General features: G+C 37.7%; 1 long non-coding RNA gene across 1 annotated transcript in view; it reads right to left on the bottom strand.

The window, feature by feature from the left end:
* The window catches only part of LOC145509492 (uncharacterized), a 54,124-nt gene extending 31,366 nt beyond the window's left edge, over window positions 1–22,758 (bottom strand). Inside the window, exon 1 of the long non-coding RNA XR_014056113.1 lies at window positions 22,658–22,758. This is a non-coding gene — a long non-coding RNA (uncharacterized LOC145509492). The remainder of the gene's footprint in view (window positions 1–22,657) is intronic.
* Window positions 22,759–23,866: the final 1,108 nt, after the last annotated feature.

A 23,866-nucleotide genomic window follows, 5' to 3' on the forward strand; every position in this document is an offset into this window, starting at 1 on the left:
AATGCCATACCCACCAGAGATGCTCACAGGGCACATACAAAACCCTTGTGCACACTAGGACCTAGGGAAAGGAGCAGTGACCCCCACAAGAGACTGAGCCAGACCTGTCTTTGAGTGTTTGAGTGTCTCCTGCAGAGGCATGGGTCAGCAGTGCCCTGCCACGGAGACAGAGGCTCTGGCTGCAGCAGACCCGGGAGGTGCGGTGTGTGGCATTAAGTCCTCTTGGAGGAGGTCATCATTGGCCCCACCATACTAGCAAACGACCCACAAACTGGAGAACGATTATAACGAAGATCTTGCACTGTTGCAGAAGTTGTAGGGCCTACACAAATTTCCCAACCTAGGGACCCTGCAACGGAGAAGGCAATGGCAACCCACTCCAGTACTCTTGCCTGGAGAATCCCATGGAGGGAGGAGCCTGGTGGGCTGCAGACCATGGGGTCCCTAAAAGTCAGACACGACTGAGCAACTTCACTTTCACTTTTCACTTTCATGCACTGGAGAAGGAAATGGCAACCCACTCCAGTGTTCTTGCCTGGAGAATCCCAGGGACGGTGGAGCCTGGTGGGCTGCCGTCTATGGGGTTGCACAGAGTCGGACACGACTGAAGCGACTTAGCAGCAGCAGCAGGGACCCTGCAAAGGGACTGAGAAAGCCCAGGGGATTTGACTTTGGAGGCCAGTGGCATTTGATTACAGAACTTCCATAGGAATGGGGAAACAGACTCATTTTGCTCTCCCAATGGGAGGGCAAAACAAAACCTTGTGCACACCAGACCCAGGAGAAAGGAGCAGTGACCCCACAAAAGACTGAGCTAAAGTTGCCTGTGAGTGTCCAGGAGTCTCTGGCAGAGGCGTGGGTCCACATACAGGGGCACTAAGTACAACAGTCCTGGGAGCCACAAGGCATGCTGGCATAAGCCCTCCTGAAGTGAAAGTCGCTCAGTCGTGTCAGACTCTTTGTGACACCAAAGACTATACAGCCTATGGAATTCTCCAGTCCAGAATACTGGAGTGGGTAGCCTTTCCCTTCTCTAGGGGATCTTCCTGACCCAGGAATCGAACTGGGGTCTCCTGTATTGCAGGCCCTTTTGAAGGAGGTTACAAATACCCCTACCATAGTTTGGCCTCAGGCCAAACAACAGGGAGGGAACACAGCCGCATCCATCAGCAGAAAATTGGATTAAAGATTTACTGAGCATGGCCCTGCCTATCAGAGCAAGACCTAGTTTCCCCACAACCAGTCCCTCCAATCAGGAAACTTCCACAAGCCTCTTACCCACATCTATCAGAGGGCAGACAGAGTGAAAACCACAACCACAGAAAACTAACCAAACTGATCACATGGATTACAGCCTTGTCTAACTCAATGAAACTATGAGCCATAACGTGTAGGGCCACCCAAGACGGAGAGGTCATGCTGGATAGATCTGACAAAACATGGTCCACTGGAGAAGGGAATGTGGAACTATTTCAGCATTCTTGTTTATGGGTTGAGAAACCCATAAACAGTATGAAAAGGCAAAAAGATGACACTGAAAGATGAACTTCCCAGGTCGGTAGCTGCCCAATAGGTTACTGGACAAGAGCAGAGAAATAGTTCCAGAGGCAATGAAGAGGCTAAGCCAAAGTGGAAACAACACCCAGCTGTGGATGTGTCTGGTGGTGAAAGTAAAGTCTGATGCTGTAAAGAACAATATTGCATAGGAACCTGGAATGTTAGGTACATGAATCATGGTAAATTGGAAATGGTCAAACAGGAGATGGCAAGAGTAAACATTGACACTTTAGGAATAAGTAAACCAAAATGTACTGGAATGGGTGAAGTGAATTCACATGACCATTGTATCTACTACTGTGGGCAAGAATCCCTTAGAAGAAATGGAGTAGCCCTCATAGTCAACAAAAGAGTCCGAAATGCAGTACTTGGGAGCAGTCTCAAAAACGACAAAACGATCTCTGTTCGTTTCCAAGGAAAATCATTTAGTATCACAGTAATCCAAGTCTATGCCTGAAACACTAATGCCAAAAAAGTGGAAGCTGAATGGTTCTATGAAGACCTACAAGACCTTCTAGAACTAACACCAAAAAAGATGTCCTTTTCATCATAGGGGACTGGAATGCAAAAGTAGAAATTCAAGAGATATCTTGAGTAACAGGCAAGTTTGGCCTTGGAGTACAGAATGATGCGGGGCAAAGGCTAACAGAGTTTTGCCAAGAGAACATACTGGTCATAGCAAACACCCTCTTTCAGCAACCCAAGAGATGACTCTACACATGGACCTCACTAGATGATCAGTAAGGAAATCAGATTGTTTATATCCTTTGAGGCGATTGTCAGGACCGGCTTGACAAGCAGGGTTTCCAAAAGCACGAAACGGCGGGAGAATGGGAAACAAGACACAAGAATTCAGTGAAAAGCGAGGATCAGGGGACCAACACCACTCCAAGGTGAAGGTGCTGAAACTGAACCCAAGCCAGCTTTATTATACTTTCAGCCGTGAAGGAAAGAATATGCAGGGAGCTAAGCTATAGCTCATGTGGCCTTCAGGGCCAAAGAACAAAGTGATCATCAACCACTGAGTAAGAAACATTGATTACTAAGAAACAGTAATCAATAACAAATCAGTAACTAAGACTAATATTCTTATCTATAGATTTTCCACCAGATACGTAAAACATGTGACTCTGAGATGCCAGTTGAGAAACAGTCTGGGGACGGTTTTGTGACCCCAGGATCATATCTTGTTTTCAAGACTATGAACTGTTCCCTCTGGACTTGTTCCAAAAGTCTCATGCCTTATAGCATCCAGTTTATCAATAATTATAAATATCTTTTGCGGCCCTTGCTGGGGCCTGCTTTTCTTTTATTCTTCCTATCTCCTACAGCGAAGATGGAGAAGCTGTATACAGTCAGCAAAAACAAGACCAGGAGTTGACTGTGGCTTAGATCATGAACTCCTTATTGCAAAATTCAGACTTAAATTGAAAGAAAGTAGGGAAAACCACTAGGTCATTCAGGTATGACGTAAATCAAATTCCTTACGATTATACAGTGGAAGAGACAAATAGATTCAAGGGATTAGATCTGATAGAGTGTCTGAGGAACTATGGACAAAGTTTGTAACATTGTACAGGAGGCAATGATCAAGACCATCCCCAAGAAAAAGAAATGCAAAAAGGCAAAATAGTTGTCTGAGGAGGTCTTACACATAGCTGAGAAAAGAAGAGAAGTGAAAGCAAAGAATAAAAGATATACCCATCTGAATGCAGAATTCCAAAGAATAGCAAGAAGAGATAAGAACGCCTTCCTAAGTGATCAATGTAAAGAAATAGAGGAAAACAATAGAATGGGAAAGACTAGAGATCTCTTCAAGAAAATTAGAGACACCAAGGGAACATTTCATGCAAGGATGGGCACAATGAAGGACAGAAACAGTATGGACCTAACAGAAGCAGAAGATATTAAGAAGAGGTGGCAAGAATACACAGAAGAACTACACAAAAGACATTTTACTGACCTAGATAACCATGATAGTATGTGTGATCACTCACCTAGAGGCAGACATCCTGGAATGCAACGTCAAGTGGGCCTTACAAAGCATCAATATGAACAAAGCTAGTGGACGTGATGGAATTCCAGCTGAGCTATTTCAGATCCTCAAAAATGATGCTGTGAAAGTGCTGCACTCAATATGCCAGCAAATTTGGAGAACTCAGAAGTGGCCACAGGACTGGGAAAGTTCAGTTTTCATTCTAATCCCAAAGAAAGGCAATGCCAAAGAATGTTCAAACTACCACACAACTGCACTCATTTCATTCACTAGCAGAGTAATGCTCAAAATTCTCCAAGCTAGACTTCAACAGTACATGAACCAAGAACTTCCAGATGTTCAAACTGGATTTAGAAAAGGCAGAGGAATCAGAGACCAAATTGCCAATATCCATGGATCATAGAAAAAGCAAGAGAGTTCCAGAAAAACATCTACTTCTGCTTCATTGACTATGTTAAAGCCTTTGACTGTGTGGATCACAAGAAACTGTGGAATATTCTTCAAGAGATAGGAATACCAGACCACCTTACCTGCCTCCTGAGAAATCGAAATGCAGGTCAAGAAGCAACAGCTAGAACCATACATGGAACAATGGGCTGGTTCCAAATTGGGAAAGGAGTATGTCAAGGCTATGTACTGTCACCCTGCTTATTTAACTTATATGCATAGTGCATCATGCGAAATGCCAAACTGGATGAAACAAAAGCTGGAATCAAGACTGCAGGAAGAAATATCAATAACCTCAGATATGCAGATGACACCACCTTTATGACAGAAAGTGAAGAAGCACTAAAGATGAAAGGCAAAGAGGAGAGTGAAAAAGCTGGCTTAAAATTCAACATTCAAAAAACTAAGATCATGGCATCCTGTCCCATGTCTTCATGGCAAATAGATGGGGAAGCTATGGAAACAGTGGCAGACTTTATTTTCTTGTGCTCCAAAATTATTTCAGATGCAGCCATAAAATTAAAAGACGTTTGCTCCTTGGAAGAAAAGCTATGATCAACCTAGACAGTGTATTAAAAAGCAGAGACATTACTTTGCTGACAAATGTCCGTGTTGTCAAAGCTATGTTCTTTTTTCAGTAGTCATGCATGAATACGAGAGTTGAACCATAAAGAAGGCAGAGCATCAAAGATTTGATGCTTTGAACTGTGGTTTTGGAGAAGACTCTTGAGAGTCCTTTGGGATGCAAAGAGTCCCTTGGAAATCAAACCAGTCAATCCTAAAGGAAATCAATCCTGAATATTCATTGGAAGGACTGATGCTGAAGCTGAAACTCCAATACTTTGGCCACCTGATGTGAAGAAGTGACTCATTAGTAAAGACCCTGATCCTGGGAAAGATTGAAGGCAGGAGGAGAAGGGGATGACAGAGGATGAAATGGTTGTATGGCATCACTGACTCAATGGACATGAGTTGAGCAAGCTCCAGTAGATGGGGAAGGTCAGGGAAGCCTGATGTGCTGCAGCCCATGGTGTCACAAAGAGTCAGACATGACTGAATAACAACAACAGCAACATTTTAGGTAGGTTTAGTATTAGATATGACACTTCATTATTATTGAAGGCCTTCTTCAATGAACAGCATATAAAAATAGAGGAAAACAACAGAAGGGGTAAGAGTAGAGATCTCTTCAGGAAAATTGGAAATATCAAAGGATCATTTTGCCCAAAGATGGGCACAATAAAGGATAAAAATGGCAGAGGCCTAGGAGATGCTGGAGAGATCAAGGAGATGGAAAGAATACATGGAAGAACTGTACAAAAAATATCTTAATGAATCGGATAACTACAATGGTGTGGTCAGTCACCCAGAGCCAGACATTCTGGAGTGTGAAGTCAAGTGGGCCTTAGGAAGCACTGCTGTTAATAAAGATAGTGGATGCAATTGAATTCCAGTGGAACTATTCAAAACTCTAAAGGATGATGCTATTAAAGTCTTAACATTCAATATATTCAGCAAATCTGGAAGACCGAGAAGTAGCCACAAGACTGGAAAAGGTCAGCCCTCATCTCAATTCCCAAGAAGGGTAGCACTCAAGAATGTTCAAACCATCGGACAATTGCACTCTTCTCCCATGTTAGAAAGGTCATGCTTAAAATCTTGCATGCTAGGCTTCAGCATCATGTGAACCAAGAAATTCCAGATGTTCAAGCTGGGATTAGAAAAGCAGAGGAACCAGAGTTCAAACTGCCAACATTCGCTGGATCATAGAGAAAGCAACGAATTCCAGAAAAACATCTACCTCTGTTTCATCAACTACGCTAAAGCCTTTGACTGTGTGGGTCATAACAAACTGTGTAAACCTCTTAAAGAGATGGGGATACGAGAGCATCTTATCTGTCTCCTGAGAAACCTGTATGCGGGTCAAGAAGCAACAGTGAGAACCCTGTATGGAAAAACTGATTGATTCAGGATTGAGAAAAGAGTATGACTGGGCTGTCTGCTGTCACCCTGTTTATTTAACCTATACGCTGCACACATAATGAGACGTGCCAGGCTGGATGAGTTATAAGCTGGAATCAAGATAGGCAAGAGAAACACAAACAACCTCAGATATGTGGATGATAGCACTCTAATGGCAGAAAGCAAAGAGGAACTAAAGATCCTCTTAATGAGAGTGAAGGAAGAGCGTGAAAGAGCTAGCTTAAAACTAAATATTTAAAAACTAAGATCATGGCATCTGGCCCTGTTACTTCATGGCAAATAGAAGGGGAAAAGGTGAATGTAGTGACAGATTTCCTCTTCTTGGGCTCCAAAATCACTACAGATGGTGACTGCAGCCATGAAATCAGAAAACATTGCTTCTTGGCAGGAAAGCTATGCAAACCTGGACAGTGTGTTGAAAAGCAGAGACATTACTCTGCTGACAAAGGTCCTTATAACCAAGGCTATGGTCTTCCCAGTGGTCATGAGAGCTGGACCATAAAGAAGGCAGGGCATCAGAGAATCAATGCCTTTGAATTGTGGTGTTGGAGAAGACTCCTGAGAGTCCCTTGGACATAAGGGAGATCAAACCAGTCAATCTTAAGGGAAATCAACCCTGAATACTCATTGGAAGGACTGATTCTGAGGCTTAAGCTCCTTATTTCAGTCACCTGATGCAAACAGCTGATTCATTGGAAAAAAATCCCTGATATTGGGAAATTTGAAGGCAGAAGGAGAAGATCAGAGGATGACATGGTTGGTAGCATCACCGATGCAATGTACATGAACTTGGGCAAATTTTGGGAGATAGTGAGGGACAGGGAAGCCTGATGTGCTACAGTCCATGGGACTGCATATAGTCAGACATGACTGGGCAACTGAAGAAAAACAACAAAGATGCCAATACCCCCAAAAATGTAAAATGCTGGTGAAATAAATCAAAGATAACACAAAGGAAAGATACACTGTGTTCTCAAATTGGAAAAATCAATATTGCCAAAATGTACTACCCAAAGCATCTACAGATTCAATGCAATCCCTGTAAAATTATCAATGGCATTTTTCAAAGAATTAGAACAAAAAATTCTTAAGGTTTGTATGGAGACAAAAAAAAAGACCATGAATAGCCAAAGCCCTCTTGAGAAGAAAAAAAAAAAAAAAAACAGAGCTGGAGGAATCAGGTTTTTCTGTCTTGATACTGCACTACAACGACAGTCATCAAAACAGTATGGTACTAGCACAAAATCAGAAGTATAGATTAATGGAATAGCATAGAAACTCAGAAATAAATCCATGCATCAATAGTCAATTAGTTTATGATAAAAGAGTCAACTATATAATGGATTAGACAATCTCTTTAATAAGTTGTCCTGGGAAAGCTGGACAGCTATATGTAAAAAAGAAGAAAAAGAAATTAGATCATTCTTTAACACCAAACACAAAGATAACCTCAAAATGGATTAAAGACCTAAGACAAGATACTATAAAAACTATTTGAGTAAAACATAGGCGGTAAGACCCAAATCACAGCAAGATCTTTTTCAATCAATCTCCTAGAGTAATGAAAACAAAAACAAAAATAAAGAAACAGGATGTAATTAAACTCAAAATCTTTTGCACAGCAAAGGAAATCATAAACAAAATGAAAAGACCACACAGAGAATGGGAGAAAATATTTGTAAAAAATGTGACCCACAGGGATTAACCTCTAAAATTTGCAACAGCTCATGTGGCTCAATATCAGGAAAACAACCCAATCAAAAAAATGGCAGAAGTCCTAAACAGACATTTCTTCAAAGAAGACATACAGAGGCCAAGAGGCACAGGAAAAGATGCTCAACATCGCTAATTATTAGAGAAATGCAAATCAAAACTACAGTGAGCTATCATCTCACAGCAATTAGAATGCATCCAAGACTGCAAACAATAAATACTGGTGAGGATGTGGAACAAAAGGGAACCCTCCCCCACGGTTGTTGGGAACGTAAATTGGCATAGCTACTAAGGAGAACAGTAAGGGAAGTCCCTTAAGAAACTAAAGATCTAGCTACCATATGATCTAGCAATCCCACTTCTGGGCATATATCCAGAGAAAAACAGGTTCAAAGGGATACATACACTCCAGTGTTCCCCACAGCACTATTTCCAACAGCCAAGATATGGAAACCACCTAAATGTTCAGTGACGAATGAATAAAGATATGGTACATATATACAGTAGAATATTAAGCAGCCATTTTAAAAATGGAATAATGCCATCTTCAGCAACATGGATAAACCTGGAGATTATCATACTAAGTGGACTAAGTCAGAGAAAGAAAAATACATATGATATTGCTTATATGTGGAATCTAAAAAATGAAATGTACAAAACAGAAACAGACTCATAGAAAATGAACTTATGGTTACCAGGAGGGAAAGCCTGAAGGGAGGGATAGATTGGGAATTCTGCGGGTTGATGCATACATACTGTTATATTTAAAATAGGTAGCTAACAAAGATCAACTGCATTGCACAGGAAACTCTGCTCAATATTCTGGAATAACCTAAAAGGGAAAAGAATTTGAAAAAGGATACTTGTATATATAACTGAATCACTTTGTTGTACACCTGAAACTAACACAACATTGTTAATCAACATTTTAACTGGTGAAAATTATATATACAGAAAACAACCACTCTAAGTCTTTGAAATTGTCCTAAAGATACACAGAGAACGGAGAATCATTTATTCAAGATAATTTACTTAATCTTGGTAAGAATAGGGAGTCTGTGGCATTTGGGCCACTCTTTCCCTTCACCTCTTTTTGCCACAAGAGTTCTACTTTCAATGTGTATAGCTAAGAACATAGGGGTTCCTTTCCTCCCCAGCATCCAGCCTGGGCCTGTGGTTTCACCCCAGAAAGAGCAGGCTGCTGGCCTTTCTCATCCTCTACCAACTCCATTTTATAGAAGCTCAAATTTCAGACAAGCAGAGCAGGCCTAATGGACTGTCTCTCTCTTCCCCCACTCAGCCTCCACTTATAGGGAAAACTCTTTACTCCAGGCACAGGAGGCCTATAATACTGGAAGTATTAGAACCCTCATATACTCCTGGTGAGATTTAGAGATGGTATAGCCACTTGGGAAAGCAGTCTAGTAGTTCCTCAAGAGATTAAGAACAGAGTTATTGTACGGCCCAGCAATTGTACTCCTAAGTAAATACCCAAGAGAAATGAAAACAAATATCCACACAAAAATCTGTAGTCAGTTTTCATAGCAACATTATTTACAATAATCTAAAAATGTCTATCAACTGATGAATGGATAACTAAAACCTGATATATCTATATAGGTGAAATACTATTTGGCAATACACATAGATAATACATGTTAAAACATGGGTGAAGATTAATAATATTATGTTAATGAAATATGGGAATCACAAAAGTCACACATTTTGTGATTCCATTCATATGAAATATCAAAAATAGGCAAATGATTGCAGACAGGAAGTAGACTAGTGGTTGGTTAGGACTGGCAGAGGTAGGCATGGGGAGAAATCAGTGTTAACTACTAGCATGTACGGGATTTCTTTTGAGGGAACTAAAATATCTGTAAATTTGATTGTAATAATGACTGTTGTGAATAGAATAAGAAAACACTAAACTGTATACTTTTAAGTGGCAAATGGTATGTATATGAATTATATCTAGATAAAACTTTAAAAATTCAAGAAAGCCCCACATTTTACAAAGAGGTAAAATAAACGAAAAAAGCTGGCTGACATTTTTATATCGAATCTCCAATCGATTCAGTTTCAGAGAGAGCCTGTGGTTTTTGCTACAGGATAGCAAATATTAATCATTGAGTATTTATCAAGTATCTATTGAATGTCCATTTCTGTCTAAGCCCTGGAGAGGATACAGGGGAATCTAGATGAAAAGCAAAAACCTCACCTAGCTATGTATTTTATCTATATGGTTGCAAATATCCAGATGGTAAAAGCTACTTTTGAAAATACAAATGCTTAGATAAAATCATTTTGTCTTTAAGTTTCTCCCTCCATTCTGTTCTCTGTCAGCATTTTACAATGACATCCAATTAACTGTGAGGCAAAATCCCATTTGGTAAGCAACAATGTTGACTTCATTATGTTTTCATTACATTTCCAATAGTTTCTTCTGGAATAGAAATTAAGTTTATAGTATGATCAAAGATGTAAACACACCACCTGTCCTATGTCATAATACTTATCCTTTTTAATGGAATAAAGGCTATGGTGGGAATTCTTTTAAACAAGCAAGGGGAGATATGCATATTATATTGCAAATTTTGGGATACTTTTCCTGCATATTTTGCTTTTTGCCTTCCCTTTATTTCTGTGCTTCTATTTATTTAGTATGTTGATTTTGTCATCATGTCACTTATTTAAACCAATATTGTAGTGGAAATATTTAACTTAAAATTTACTTAGAAAATATTGTATGCTTCAGTACAGTCGCTCAGTCATGTCTGACTCTTTGCCACCCCGTGGACTGCAGCACGCCAGGATTCCCTGTCCATCACCAATTCCCGGAACCTATTCAAACTCACTCCATAGCGTCGGTGATACCATCCAACCACCTCCTCATCCTCTGTCATCCACTTCTCCACCCACCTTCAGTCATTCCCAGCATCAGGGTCTTTACTAATGAGTTGGTTCTTTACATCAGGTGGCCAAAGTATTGGAGTTTCAGCTTCAGCATTAGTCCTTCCAATGAATATTCAGGACTGGTTGGAATATTGGGTGGTTGGATCTCCTTTATGTCCAAGGGATTCTCAAGAGTCTTCTCCAACACCACAATTCAAAAGCATCATCAATTCTTCAGGGCTCAGCTTTCTTTATAGTCCAACTCTCACATCCATACATGACTACTGGAAAAACCATAGCTGTGACTACATGGACCTTTGTTGATAAAGTAATGTCTCTGCTTTTTAATATGCTGTCTAGGTTGGTCATAGCTTTTCTTCCAAGGAGCAAGCGTCTTTTAATTTCATGGCTGCAGTCACCATCTGCAGTGATTCTGGAGCCTAAAAAATAGTCTCTCACTGTTTCCAATGTTTCCCCATACATTTCCCATGATCTTAGTGTTCTGAATGTTGAGTTTTAAGCAAACTTTTTCTCTCTCTTCTTTCACATTCATCAAGAAGTTCTTTAGTTCTTCACTTTCTGCCATAGGGTGGTATCATCTGCATATCTGAGGGTATTGATATTTCTTCCAGCAATCTTGATTCCAGCTTGTGCTTCATCCAGCCCAGTGTTTCTCATGGTTACTCTGCATATAAGTTAAATAAGCAAGGTGACAATATACAGCCTTGACGTACTCCTTTCCCAATTTGGAACCAATCTGTTGTTCCATGTCCAGTTCTAACTGTTGCTTCTTGACCTGTATATAGATTTCTCATGAGGCAGGTCAGATTGTCTGGTATTCCCATCTCTTTAAGAATTTTCCACAGTCAGTTGTGATCCACACAGTCAAAGGTTTTGGCATAGTCAATAAAGCAAAAATAGATGTTTTTCTAGAACTCTCTTGCTTTTTCAATGATCCAACAGATGTTGGCCATTTGATCTCTGGTTCCTCTGCCTTTTCTAAATCCAGCTTGAACATCTGGAATTTCACAGTTCACATACTGTTGAAGCCTGGCTTGGAAAATGTTGAGCATTACTTTACTAGTGTGTGAGATGAGTGCAATTGTGTGGTAGTTTGAGCATTCTTTGGCATTGCCTTTCTTTGGGATTGGGATGAAAACTGACCTTTTCCAGTCCTGTGGCCACTTCTGAGTTTTCCAAATTTTCTGGCATATTGAATACTGCACTTTCACAGCAGCATCTTAATAGCTCAACTGGAATTCCATCACCTTCACTAACTTTGTTCATAGTGCTGTTTCCTAAGGCCCACTTGACTTCACATTCCAGGATGTCTGGCTCTAGGTGAGTGATCACACCATCATGATCATCTGGGTCATAAAGATCTTTTTTGTATGGTTCTTCTGTGTATTCTTGCCACCTCTTCTTAATATCTTTGTTAGGTCCATACCATTTTTTCTCCTTTATTGTGCTCATCTTCACATGAAATGGTCCCTTGGTTTCTCTAATTTTCTTGAAGAGATCTCTAGTCTTTCCCATTCGGTTGTTTTCCTCTATTTCCTTGCACTGATTGCTGAGGAAGGCTTTTTTATCTCTCCTTGCTGTTCTTTGGAACTCTTCATTCAAATGGCTCTATCTCTCCTTTGCTCCTTTGCCTTTTATGTCTCTTATTTTCTCAGCTATTTGTAAGGCCTTGTCAGGCAACCATTTTGCCTCATAACGTATAAAAATCATAAGCATTTCTTAAACCACCAGAAAGTAGGTTGGGTATTTCAAATACTTCTAAAATATACAGCAAACTTGGTAAACTTAATGAAGCCTAGGTTAGTTATTTTCATATACATATTTCAAGATCAATTATGTCTGAAGCAGGATTCTCATTTTTATAGTCACTTCTTTCCTCTAAGAGATGGTTTGGATGAGCTAGATGGGGACAATATTTCCTAGGGTTATGGTAATCATTAGATGAGTTAATGCTTGTGAAGTCCTTAGCAGAGTGCCTATAACATAGTTAAGTGCTCAATGAATGTTGCTTTTTATACTCTTATGTTAATTGTTTATATTTAGCAAATGTTGCTAATATTTATAAATAGTTGATAAAGTTGGGCTACCTGAGTTGCAAAGCCCCTGGATTTGGCAGATGTCTTGCTTCTGTTCCACCACTCTCCCTCCTTGCACCTATAACAGATACTCTGATGGATCACTTTAACTCTAAGTATGTATCTTCAAATCAAGATGTTATATCAGTATCTTTCTCAGGGTTGCTAGTAATAGTACTTATGATGGATGTAATTTGACACATGAGAAAAAGAAATACTTCTTATTCCCACTTTAAGTTGTAATAGGCACTATCAAGCAATGTGGCAATCTGGGATTGCAGGGGATTTAATGAAGGAAGAACTTGTACTGCGTCACTAACTTTTTCTGAAACTATTTCCAAAATTTTAGGAAACTTTCTGCTTAAAAAATATTCTCACAGTGACCCTTGTGGACCATTTTAAATGTGAACTTTTTCTTTCTCCTTTTTACCTTTGACTTGGGAGATTCAGAACCCATGACTTAACTGAGAACCTTAAGGATGGAAAAAGTTAAAATAGACTAGGAACTCTTCAAAGCATTTTGATAACTTATAAAATGTTCATTTGTTTTGATGTCTGGAAGAAGAGATGACTCTTAGGATACACTTATAATAAAATGTATACAAAGTGTTATGGTAAATATGGGGTTTCCAATCCTATATCTTAGCAAGAAAAATTCTATTTGGCAAACAAAACAAAGGAACTTTGATGTATGAGGTAGCGTCCAACATACTAACTCGAAGTGACTATCCCAGATCCATCTATAACAAAAGTGACAATATATCAACATCCTTAAAATATTCTAAAGACTTGTCTAAAGACAATTAAACTTTGAGTCTCTAATTGAGGTCTGACCAAGTAGTATGTGGCATAACATATCGTAGGTGAAATATGATGAGGAATATGAAAAGCCTTATATTTATAGGATATTTTCCTTATTATCATTAACTATATAAACCAGTGTTAACTTTCCCAAAGTTTATAAATGAAAATAAAACAAAAAGAAACACCTGAGGGTGTGTTACATGTGTGTGAGAGAGAGAGAGAAATATAATCATAGCATCCAAAAATAAGGATATTGCTTACAATGGTATATGATAATTTCTGTATCTTCCTCGGTTCATTCTTTCTCATCACCTTACCTTTGTTTCCTATAGGTAACTACTTGTGATATTTTCATAGATTTCTCAAGATTATTTATTCTTATATAAGCAAACATGAAATATTTCCCCTGATTTTCCAAATGGTCACTTATTATATAATTTTCTGGACATTATTTTTCACAAAACAATATACTCTGGACATCTCTCTTTATCCTGTATAGTAATTAGAAATATCCTAATTCCTAATTTTTTATAAAAACTACATAACAGTTCATGATGTACATACTGTAACCAAACTTCTAATGATGGACATTAATCCAGAAAGTAGAGAACTAGTTATTAGAATATTAGACTTTCTATCAAAAATGAAATCCAACAGATTTCTGGTTTCAACTATGAGATATAAACAGCTTAAAAATCACCACTTCCACCATTAAAACAAGAAAAGGGTTGAACAAACTGAAAATCAATTATTTTTTTATATCTTTCAGAGAATTTATATCACAAGGCAAACCCAACCAAAAATCTAGAAAGATAGTCAAATACAGAGAAACAGAGCCAAGATCAGTTTATTTGAAGCAGAAGCTTCTGAAGACATTAACTGGTAGAAACACCTACATGGTAATTTTCACTAGCTGCTGGAGTCCGAGTACAGATTAGCTTGAGAATGACACATTTCCTAAAGTTCAGTCTTAGAGGAAATCCCACACTTACATGAGTTTTAAGTCAAAGAACTATATACTGTGTTCTCACAGTGAAAAGTCAAGGGAAATCCACTTTCATTTCTAACAGGGTAAGAAAAAAGTAATCATTTGCAGTATGCCCAGAGAGTTACCAAAAACAAAGGACTCCCTCCAAGAGAAAACTTTACCATAAACTTATTCAACCTAAGAGAAGAGCAGTTACCCATATTCAACCCCTTTGCCCTTCCTGTTACATCTAAGGTGGCAAAGGATAAAGCTAAGAAACATTAGTGGAGGATGTAAGCCCACTAAAAGATAAAATTTGAATTCCAAAATAAATTATGCTTCCCCTCCCCCGACCTGACTACCAAATCATGAGAGCTCTAGTATAATAGCAGTGGATTCACAGATGAAGGAGCTCCAAGAAATAGACTCTACTTAAGAGAGTGGTCTTATGACAACCCAAAGACAACAGGAGACACGGACAAAGACACTAGAGCTAGACTATATCATCTGCAGCTACACAAGATATTAAACAGAGCCCAACACCCACAAAGATAAACACAGACTTTACACTGAAGGTCTATTTACCTCAATTTCTATTACCCAATACATTATAGTTTGTCTTTTTTTTAAATAAATAAATAAAACCCAAACAGAATAAAGACCAAACAAACAAACAAACAAACTGAACTAAGGCATATCCTACTCAAACTACAGAAAACCAAAGAGAAAATCTTGAAGGAAACCAGAGGAATAAAACACGTTACCTACAGAAGAATGGAGGGAAAAACCACACAAAGCAAGAAGAAACTGGAGTAAAATATTTAAAGTTTGATAAGAAAAAAAAAAAAAAAAGCCAGAACACTCAAATTCTACAGAGAAAACAACTTTCAAAAGTGAAAGATAAATAAAGAATTTTTCAGAAAAAAATTGAGGAAATTCATCATCAACGTATATGGTCTGCAAGCATATTAACAGAAGTTCTTCAAGAAGAATGAAAATAATGTAGAAACGTATATCTACATAAAAGAAGGAAGAATATCAAAGAAGGAATAAAATGAAGGTAGAAATAAAATATTTTAGTTTTCTTATTCTTAATCTAAGAGAATTTTCAAAGTATTTTTTACAGAGTAATAACAGGAAAATATATTGTGCGATTTCAGTATACGAAGTAAACGACAGGAACATTGTCAGGCGAGGAAGGGAGGAATTGGGAATAATACCCTTTTGCAAATATCTGGATATCTGTGAAATAATATAATCATATTTTAAAGTATCCTCATATTCATTTAAAATATATTACAAATGTTTAGGATACCACTAGTTTTTTTAAGAAGTATAATTATATTAAGAAGATGTGGCAAGAATACACAGAAGAACTATACAAAAAAGATCTTAATGACCCAGACAACCACAATGGTGTGATCACTCACCTGGAGCCATATATCCTGGAGTATGAAGTCAAGTGGGCCTTAGGAAGCATCAATACAAACAAAGCTAGTGGATGTGATGGAATTCCAGCTGAGCTATTTAAAAACCTAAAAGATGATGCTGTGAAAGTACAGCACTCAATATGCCAGCAAATTTGGAAAACTCAGTGGCCACAGGACTGGAAAAGGTCAGTTTTCATCCCGATGCCAATGAAAGGCAATGCTAAAGAATGTTCAAACTACTGCACAATTGCACTCATTTCATATGCTAGAAAAGTAATGCTCAAAATTCTCCATACTAGGCTTCAGCAGTATGTGAACCAAGAACTTTCAGATGTTCAATTTTGATTTAGAAAAACAGAGATCAAACTGCCAACATCTGTTGGATCATAGGAAAAGCAAGAGAATTCCAGAAAAACATCTACTTCTGCTTCATTGACTATGCTAAAGCCTTTGACTGTGTGGATCAACAAACTATGGACAATTCTTCAGGAGATGGGAATACCAGACCACCTGACCTGCCTCCTGAGAAACCTGTATGCAGGTCAAGAAGCAACAGTTAGAACCAGACAGGGAACAACGGACAAGTTCCAAATTGGGGAAGGGGTACATCAAGGGTGTGTATCATTCTTGCTTACTTAAACTAGATGCAGGGTACACCATGAGAAATGCCAGACTGGATGAAGCACAAGCTGGAAGAAAGATTGCTGGGAGAAATATCAATAACCTCAGATATGCAGATGACACTACCCTTATGGAAGAAAGTGAAGAAGAACTTAAAGCCTCTTGATGAATGTGAAAGAGGAGAGTGAAAAATCTGGCTTAAAACTCAACATTCAAAAAACTAAGATCATGGCATCTGGTCCCATCACTTCATGGCAAATAGATGGGAAACAAAAGAAACAGAGACAGACTTTATTTTCTTGATATCCAAAATAACTGCAAATGGTGACTGCAGGCATGAAATTAAAAGATGTTTGCTCCTTGGAAGAAAAGCTATGACAAACCTAGGCAGCATATTAAAAAGCAAAGCCTTTACTTTGCCAACAAATGTCCGTTTAGTCAAAGCTATGGTTTTTCCAGTAGTCATGTATGGATGTGAGAGTTGGACCATATAGAAGGCTGAGCTCCAAAGAATTGATGCTTTTGAACTGTGGTGTTGGAGAAGACTCTTGAGAGTCCCTTGGACTGCAGGAGATGCAACCAGTCCATTCTAAAGGAGATCAGCCCTGGGTGTTCATTGGAAGGACTGATGCTGAAGCTCCAATACTTTGGCCACCTTATGCAAAGAGCTGACTCTTTAGAAAAGACACTGATGCTGGGAAAGATTGAAGGCAGGAGGCAAAGAGGAAGACTGAGGATGAGATGGTGGATGGCATCATCGACTCGATGGACATGAGTTGAAGCAAGCTCTGGGAGTTGGTGATGGTCAGGGAAGCGTAGCGTGCTACAGTCCGTTGGGTCGCCAAGAGTCAGACACAACTGAGTGACTGAACAACAACATAATTATTATGCTAAGAGAGAAGAGAAAATGGAATTATATACAATTCCCAACTAAAATCAGAGAAGGCAGAAATAGAGAAGAAAATATAAAAATACACCGAGAGCAACTGCAATGATTAGAGAACAGTCACAAATGTAGTAGATGTTAATCCAGGTATATATATCATCACTTTAAATGTGAATATACTAATTAAAGGCAAAGTTTATCTGACTGAAAAAACATTAAAGATACATTTAGATAAAAATTGAAAGGAAAGGAGAAGAGATACCATCCTAGTAAGTAACTAAAGTAAATTAAAGGAAGCTGTATTAATTCCAAGCACAGCATACTTTAGAGCAAGGGACATTATCAGAAATAAAGAGGGGTATACATAATAATGAAGGGCACAATATTCCAAAAAGACATAACAATCTTAACATGCATACACCTAATAATGGAATCCTGAAATATAAGAGACAAGAACTGATGGAATGCAACAAGAAATCTGCTACTATGATTGGATACTTTCACAACCCTATTTCAGTAGCTGAAAGGTCCAGCAGGTAGAATATATGAAAGGATACACTTGACCAAAAATGCACTATTAATCAACTTGATGTAATAAATATTTATAGCGTATTCAATCAAAAAAGAAAAAGAATGTACATTCCTCTCAAGTTCACATGGAATTTCCTACAAAACAAACCATATTCCAAGCCCCCCAAAAACTTAATAAATTTAAAAACAGAAATCATGCAAAGTATTTTTTCAAGTCACAGTGGAATTAAACTAGAAATCAAAACCTGAAAGACAGTGAGAAAATCTCCAAACATTTTGAAATTAAACAACAGACTTCTAAATAAAACATGGGTCAAAGAAGTCTCAAAAGACAGCTTTTAACTGAATTAAATGAAAATGGAAATACAGCTCATCAAAAGTTATAGAATGCAGCAAAAATAGTTATTAAAGGAATTTCTAGCATTTAAAGCATTTGTTAGTAATGATGAAAGATCTAAAACCAATAACTTAAGCTCCTATCTTAGACCACAAGGGAGAAAGAGAAAAAATGAAGCCTGAAGCAAACAGAAACTGTACAATTTAGGAAAGAAATAAAAAAAATTTGAAAATAGGAAAACTGCAGAAAGTCCATAAATAAAAATCAAGTTCTTTGAAAAGATATATAAAATTAATAACAGTCTATCTAGCCAAGAAAAAAAAGTAATGTGACTAAAATAAAAAAATCAAGGCAAAGGTTTTACACTTCTCTCAAAAGTTAACTAGACATATATCATGAACTTATTTTTTTCTTTTTCAAAAACTAAACAACTTTTAGAAAATATCACAGGATACCTGTGGATCTAGGTAACCTTCAGTTAGGTGATTCATTGTCAGATACAACATAAAACAGAGTCCATGAAAGAAAAAATTAAAAGTTGGAGTTGGTTAAAATCAAAACCTTCTGCAAAGGCACTGTTAAAATAATGAAAGAACAAGACACAGATTGGGAAAAATACTTGCTATTATCTAGTTGATAAAGAATTTGTAACCAATATATACAAAGAACTTTGAAAATTTAATGATAAGGAAACAACCCAACTTAAAAAAAAGAGTGTAAGATCTGAAGAAACATTTCAGTAAAGAAGATAAACAGATGGTAAAAAAACGTTACGAAAAGCTGCTCAGGATCATTTATTTTTAAGAGTTGAAAACTGAGACAAAATGAGATACCACTACACACCTATCTATTAGGATGGCTAAAATCTAAAGCCTATCGATACAAATGTTGACAAGAATGTAGAACAGCAAGACTTTTTCATTTATTGCCAGTAGAAATGCAAAATGGTACAGCCACTTTGGAAGACAATTTGCCAGTTTCTAAACAAAACCAGATATAACCCTACCATATGATTCAACAGTTGTACTCTTAGGTATTTATCAAATTTATTTGGAAGGTCATATGTACAAAAAATACTGATCACAAATTTCTATATGACTTAATCATGATTGTTTATACTGAAACAACCAAGAAGCCTTTCAATAGATGAATGCATCAACACTATGATATATCCATGCAATGGGACATGTTTCTGATCAAAAAAAATGATGTATCAAGTCATGAAAAGATATAGAAGAGCCTGAAATGCATATTGTTAAAGTTAAGTTACGTTAAAGGTTAAGTTAAGGCAAGTTAAAGGTAAGTTAAAAAGGATAGTCTGTAAAGGCTGTATACTACGTGATTCCAAATATTTGACATTCTGGAAAAGGTGAAACTATAGAGGCAATAAAATAGCAATTCTCCCAAGAGGTTGGCAAGGGTAGGGGAAGTAGCTGAAGTGTGAAAAATTTTAAGGCAGTGTGAGTATTTTTTATGATACTGTCATGGTGGCCACATGACAGTTGTCAAAATGCATGGAACTTTACAGTGGATAGAAACAAGCCAGGACTAAACTGTGGGACCCTAACATGGACCCCTTCTGATGATTCTGATCCTAAGCTTAAAACTTAAGGAAGTTCAATAGAAAGACAGCTTAAATGAGAAGGTTAGAAACTATAGAGGACACACATCAAAGATGAATTCTAAGCAGTCCTTACCCTTGTTAAAATTTATATCACAGTGATTTGATATCACTGTTTTAGTTATTTGAATATCATTCTATAGAAAAAAAACAAGCATTTTTCCTCTTTATAAGACATGGTTTTATTATTTTCATAAGCATGGATTGGTATGTCTAATTAACTGCCAGAAGAAGGACTATAGATCACTGGTTATAAAACTAATGATGATTTTTGGCAACAATTCCCCAAATTTTGACACTTTATGGCTAATAATCTTTAGAGAGCAAACGAATGAAAAAGTAAAGTAGGCTGGAACAAAGAGACATAAACACTCAATTGACTCTTGAAGATGTAACTCTAACATAGGATAACAAATGGGTCTCATTTTAATTATAATCATAGAATGTGCAATTAAAAATTGGAAGGCAGATAAGGAAATATATAACTCAAGCACTAACAAATAACAATCAAACTACATCCCCAACACAAGAGTTGTGTTAAACAGAATTTTGAGGTCCTGTCCCAGAAGGAAGGAGCTTTGTAATGGATCAAATGTTTCTATTAGAGACTCTGGAGGGAGCAGCAGTATTTCCATCATGGCCTGCTTGATATCACCTAATATCTCATTTTACTCATTAGATTGACTATGTTTCTTCCCTAAAGTCAGAGAGCTAGTAAAATCCCCTTTCTACAGAATCTAGTGGTTGTAATTTTAGATTCAGTGGATAAATACTGAGAGCCAAATTCTCTGATGCTTTAAAACACACTATCTCACATACAAGATCAGGGTCAACTTCATATTTTAAAGAGCCTGAGCTAGGTAAAAGCTGAATGCACAAGTTCTGCACCCCTAGTGGTTCAGAATATCCTTTGTTTCTCTAGATAGTAGAGGGCATGAGTCCCTATTCAGTGGCTCTTTAATATGATGATACATTGGCCCAGGAGTGAAGTCTAAGGAAAAGGAGGGAGGTATTCATTTAACAACTACATGATCTGACAGTAGGTCAGGAAGTCTCATAAATTTCTCACAAAACATTTACAGAATAGTGACATTATTCACTTTGGAAGATTTTAAAAAATATTTGAGGCTCATGTGTTTAAGTAATTTGCATAAAGTCTTACAGACAGAAGAAGCCAAAATTAGACTTGGACTCAGGTGAGTTAAATTCAGACCCTGCTCTTTTCCCTTCATTGTAGTGCCTCCCTGATAATGAGAAGAGAAACTTTACTAATCGTACACAAGCAGGATGTGAGGAGGTAAAAGTTGTATACTTAGTTTGCTGCTTTCAACATGTGTGTCTGTTCTCAATCGCTTCAGTCATGTCCAACTCTTTGCAACCCCATGGACTGTAGTCCACCAGGCTCCTCTGTTCATGGGATTATCTCAGCAAGAATACTGGAGAGAGTTGCCATTTCCTCCTCCAGGAGATCTTCCCGATGCAGAGATTGAACTCACATCAGCTTCAGCTCCTGCACTGGCAGGCAAATTCTTTACCACTGAACCACCTTGGAAGCCCCTTTCAACACAGTACATATTAATAAATGGGAGCAATTATGGGAGAAGTGACAGAAAGAAAGATGAATGAAAAAAGGGAAGAGTTGTCAAGAATCTAAAACTTCTTAGTTCTATAAAACTAATAAATATAAATATATGAAAATATTATTCTTACTCTTTAAGATATACTAACTCAGACATAATAAAGATCTCATATTGTCCTTCATAAATTAGGATGAATCAGTGGCATTAATATTGGCTTTTCAAAAAAGAGAAGTTTAATTGATCTTCAATCTTAGATTTCTGGATAGCACAAAGAGTTCTGAAATATCAAGGCTTGAAGATATACATTTTTGATGAATGGATAAAGACCTTGTGGTACATATATACAATGGAATATTACTCAGTCATAAAAAGGAATGAGTTTGAGTCAGGTGAACTGAGGTGGACGAACCTAAAGCCTATTATACAGAGTGAAGTAAGAGAGAGAAAAATATTGTATATTAACTCATCTATGGAATCTAGAAAAAAGATACTGATGAACCTATTTGCAGGGCAGAATAGAGACACAGACAGAGAACAGACTTGTGGACACAGTGGGGGAAGGAGAGGGTGGAACAAATTGAGAGGAAGTAGCGCTGAAATATATACTTTACTACATGTAAAATAGATAGCTAGTGGGAAACTGCTATACAACATAGGGAGCTCAGCCTGGTGCTCTGTGATGACCTACAGGGGTGAGATGAGGGGTTGGGTGAGAGGGAGGTTCAAGAGGGATGGGATATATGTATATTTATGGCTGATTCACAATGTTGTACAGCAGAAATCAACATATAATTTTAAAGCAATTATCCTCCAATTAAAAAAGGAATACATACAGAATAATAGAAATATATATATATACATTTTTGGTATGGCACCATCACTAGGTAATAGTAGTGGAAATGGAATAAATAGCATTTATATTTTCTTATTTCATTACTAAGTTGTAAAATAAGTAGAATTCTTCGCTCAAATACATGTCAGTTAGTTACACAGGAAACAAAAGGAGATATCCCTTTGGCAACCTATTTACATGGTGGGAAAACACTACCTAAAGACAAAGATTTTTGAGAAATATCTCCTGTTTCATTTCACAACTTTGAGATAGATCTGGATTAAAAAGACCTATACACAAAGGTTCTTGCTTAATTACCAGTGTGTTTCTCAGAAAAGCTTTATATCTGCCAACTTACCATCTTGGCAGCATGTGAAATGGGCTTCCCAGGTGGCGCTAGTGGTAAATAACCCACCTGCCAATCCAGGGATGTAAGAGACATGGGTTCCATCCCAGAGTGGGGAAGGAGGAGACCATGGCAACCCTATCCAACATTCTTGCTTGGAGAATCCCATGGACAGAGAAGCCTGGGGTCCATTGCCTACAGTCCACAGGGTTGCAAAGAGTTGGACACAACTGAAGTGACTTAGCACACAGCATGTGAAATAAAGCAAGAACTTCAGATAACTCATTTGGCTCGTTTTTTTCCCTGATATTTTTCTCTAGACTTTTCTTTTTTGATATGTTTTTTTAAACTTTCTGAATCATATTCTCCTTTTCTGTATAGTAGATGGATTTTTAGATTTATCTTTATAAGCATCCCATCTTTACCTAAGATTTCTTCCAGAAACCACTTGATTGGAATTCTCTTTGATTCTTAGTTTCTATGATGTAAAATGGGATAAAACTTTTCCTCCTTAAGGTAAATGTTTAATTGAGAAACAGTGACTCCTCTGGTACATAGCAAGTGCCCAAATGGCTCACCAGTTTGAGATTCTAGAGAGAAGGGATCATATTTTATTTATCTAAGTGTTTGTTCTATGGTAGTAGTCACTCAGTTGTGTCTGACTCTTTGCGACCCCATGGACTGTAACCTGCCAGGCTCCTCTGTTCATGGAATTCTCCAGGCAAGAATACCGAAGTGGGTAGCCATTCCCTTCTCCAGGGGATCTTCCCACCCCAAGGATCGAACCAAGATCTCCCACATTGCAGGGAGATTCTTTACCATCTGAGCCACGAGGGAAACCTGTTTGTCCTATAGAACTTGCTAAATGAATGTTTGTTGAATGGATCCAGACACACAGAATGAAAATTAAAACATAAACTAATGTCTTGCCTTCCTGGACTTTATAGAAAATAAGGTGGAAAAGATATATGCAATACAATAACTTCAGTACAGAGACCTAAACAACATAATTGAAGTATGTATTGAAGTGCCACAAAATCTCAGACATATAATGGATTATAATAAATCACATTTGCAATATTGCTTTACTTGGAATCTCCCATGCAGCTACACATGCAGAATGATGAGAGAGTCCTTCAGGGATTTCTATATGTTCACGGGACCTTGATATTCTTACAAGGACAAGTTCTCAGTAAGGTGTGATTCTGTCTGTATTTGTGG

The sequence above is a fragment of the Giraffa tippelskirchi genome, chromosome 1 (genome assembly GCF_054371585.1).
Source record: "Giraffa tippelskirchi isolate mGirTip1 chromosome 1, T2T-mGirTip1v1.2.pri, whole genome shotgun sequence".
NCBI lineage: Eukaryota > Metazoa > Chordata > Mammalia > Artiodactyla > Giraffidae > Giraffa > Giraffa tippelskirchi.